General features: G+C 39.8%; 1 long non-coding RNA gene across 1 annotated transcript; it reads right to left on the reverse strand.

The window, feature by feature from the left end:
• Positions 1 to 411: 411 nt before the first annotated feature.
• On the reverse strand, positions 412 to 3,524 carry LOC140016380 (uncharacterized). Its single transcript, XR_011822773.1, has 3 exons — positions 2,741 to 3,524; positions 1,342 to 1,404; positions 412 to 670 (listed from the first exon to the last, which is right to left on the reverse strand). It is a non-coding gene; the product is annotated as an uncharacterized lncRNA (long non-coding RNA).

A 3,524-nucleotide genomic window follows, 5' to 3' on the forward strand; every position in this document is an offset into this window, starting at 1 on the left:
TAGAAAATGCATCCGAAGGTATGATGTAAAACTGGAAATTCTTCTTTAATTCTTTCGGACGTTCGGTGCCTCCAATGTTTTGCGTCCGAAGTGTCACAATGTTTGTCGGACGTCCGGTACTCTGGTGTTGTACGTCCGATCGAGGTCAGTGTGCTTAAAGGACTTGGCTTATCATCTTCGGATGTTCGAGGATGGGTTCTTCATGTGTCTGAAGATACTCAATGGTTGTCGAACGATCGATGCAGTCTTTTTGTGCGTCCGACAGCTATTTCAGCATATGTTAGCCTTTGAACCTGTTTTGCTCCAATTTTGAAAAGGTCTAATCTGTGACGGCCCCACCTCCCCCTAAGGCGCACCAAAGGGTTCGGCGGACCGCCTGCCCAGCTCTCGCCAGGACTCAGTCACTCGTATCACGTGCGTACATCCATAGACAATAAGTAACCCATCCACTTCAACTTAATATATACATAGATGCTCAAGTAAAAGATAAGAAACTTCTACACACCAGAAGTTTTCAAAGTTTTTACCATTCAAGTACAAACATCGAATATACAAGGTTCTCATTCCTCATACAACCAGCCCGTGCCAAGCACTAGGGCGAGAACCATTACAAGGCCAAAGAACTAGATCAACCAGACTATACAGAACTCTCGTCCTTGCTCGCCTTCCCCTGCTAAGGAAAACAATTGACGTGGTATGAGCTAAAAAGCCCAGTGAGGTTCTATATAAATAAACAAGTAATTAAACAAGGAACATATCAAAAGGTATGGCACATGATTTCATGTTGGCATTTTAGCATGGAACAATTATCATAATACACGGTAACCATATACTGAAGGATACGGTGTTCCGGTGGAACTTTGTCGGTCCTCTGCACCTTATAACTTCCGGATCCCCACGGTTGACTGGCCATCACCTTATCCCTCCAGTGGTAATACTCGAGTATACCGACGGTTGTCCAGGGTTCCAACCTACCCGACCGAGCCCAGTCCTGGCTCGAGTAGGTCGGTAACCGAGGCGGGGCCCAAGTTCAGCTTAGAGCTTACAACATGCACAAGTAACCAAGTAAATCGGTAAACGGTAAATGGTAAAATTCATCAATTGAATAGGTCGAATGAGGTAAAGTACACACTCGCCTAACAATGATGGACAACTTCATATAGCATGTGATTCATGATAATTAAGTAATCAAGTGGACACTTAGCACGTAAACAATACAAATTGATTTCATGGGAGCATGTAATTCACGAATATCACGTGATCACATAAATTGGAAATCGAGTAAACAGATAGTCAGGTAATCAGGTAGTCACAGAAAACACGGGTATATAGAACACTCACCTATTTACGCACAACAACGTGCAAAATATCCTTCCGGATATTATCTTTAGTCACTGAGAAAACCTAAAATTAAATGAAAAGAATATTACCACTTATTTATCACAAACAATTAGGTGCAATCAAAGAAACTCGACGAATGATGAGTAGAACGTATAAAAAGAGACTTTAAAGTGGAACGAGGACATTTGGACCCGTGGACAAAATACTCAAGAAAATCCTAAACCACTCCTCTTTATTTGGTAAGAGTAAGTAAACATTTGGAGTTTCCAATTGAAGAAGGATCATGTTTTTAAGATGGAAAAATGGTCATAGTATTATACAAGTTCAAATAGAACTTAGCTTTCGGGCGAAAATTTGGGCAGCATGCCCTTTGTGTTTACCTAATTTCCAGCCATTTATGGCTTCATGATTTTTCTCAGCCAATCCCAAAGTCATGTACAGCACAAACTCATCATAATAGCCATTTCATAGGCTCAAGACAATATAAGAACAAAATCAAAGGAATAACAAGTGCGGAAATGCAATTTGACAAAAGACAGCTTTGACGGGTTCATGCATAACGGTCACAACCGGAGTTACACTTATCGGATTGGGATGAAACTTAAGCCGTTTCGAAGCTAAGACACAGGACTACAATGTTGAAGAAGGCCACTCAGTCCAGTTTGCCCTGTATCTAGGTCAAATTTATCAAAATGATCCCAGATTTTCTAGTTCGAGGTTTACTGTGGTAGTCTTGATTCATCCACTCTAATCTCCGCACACATAACTCCAAATCCAATAATTCCAAAGCCATATGAAAGCTAAGACAAATGTATACAATTCTCATGAAGATGACTTAGTCAGATTTACAGTGCAATCTAGTCAAATGCCCACTTTACAGATCCAAAATCCAACTAGTTGGTCAATTAACCGCACTGCATTCAAATGACCATATCCCAGTCTACCGAGGTCCGTTTAAGACGTTCTTGGCGGCGTTGAAAAGCTAATACAGGGTACTAAAACTTTCATGTTTTGACAATTGGCTAAATCTGAACGGATTATAGTAAACAAACACAACCAAAGAGACTAAACTGTCCACGCGGAATTCTGGAAAGTAACCTAGATCAGCGAGGGTATTTTCGTCTTTTCACAAGCTACGTTGCTCCGATTGAGCTGAAATTTTATAGGCATATATAAAATACCATTCTATACAACTTTCATGTTTTGTGCCAAGCCAAATTCGGCCTCTAACATGGAGCAATAAAATCGGGCAGAAAAGGGGGAAAATTTTCCAGAAATCTGGAATTTTGATTTCTAATGGAACCTTTCTTGATTTCTTGCTCCCATCATCACTATAACCACTTATCTAAGCTTAGATACAACATAGATCATCCATATAGCAAGTATAAGCAGCACATACCTCAAAAGAAACAAGGCTTGCAAGAGTACCACTTCACTTCCTCTTGAAAATTTTAGCTTCCCTAGCTTCCCAAGATCACAATTCACACTTTAATCGGTTTAGAATTTGTTTCTTGCACTTGGATGGTGCAAATCAAGAAGAAATTTTGGTTTTCTCTTGCTCTCCCTTTCCTCTCTCCTTGCTCGGCTATGCAGCAGAAAAATTGGGGAAGAATGAAGCTCACTTGGTCTTATAAGAAGACAAGAAAATTAGAACAAATTCTGTCCACAAGTTTAGCCAACACTTGGCTTGATTTCCACCACACAATTTTCTCTCTCCTTCCTTGCATTTTAGCCACAAATTTCGGCCAAGCTGTCATCATGAGAGAGGAGATATTTTACTCCATTAGTAATAAACTTGTGTGACAAGTAAGTGGCGGTCAAGTGGTCGGTTCAAACGGTAGTGCACGGTACACGTCGGTGTGACGCGTTTTCTCTTAAATCGCACGTACTAGGGTTTTTGCTTCCTATTCACTAACTTTTTATCATTGCTTCTAATCACATATTATTTCTCACTTAAAAGTCACTCTTAAGCACCAAATTTGATCCTTACTCGGTACCGGATAATTATACTTCGGTTACACGAAAAATCCGATTTCACCTTGAATTGAAAACGAATAGGAGAACCCTAATTTCCTATGGTCATTGGCACTTTTCTAGGGTGATTGAACCATGGATAACATGAAATAATAATTTCCAAATAATTTTCAAATAAAAGGGAATTTTTGAGAAATATGTAAGGAATT

Source organism: Coffea arabica, chromosome 11c (assembly GCF_036785885.1).
Source record: "Coffea arabica cultivar ET-39 chromosome 11c, Coffea Arabica ET-39 HiFi, whole genome shotgun sequence".
Taxonomy (NCBI): domain Eukaryota; kingdom Viridiplantae; phylum Streptophyta; class Magnoliopsida; order Gentianales; family Rubiaceae; genus Coffea; species Coffea arabica.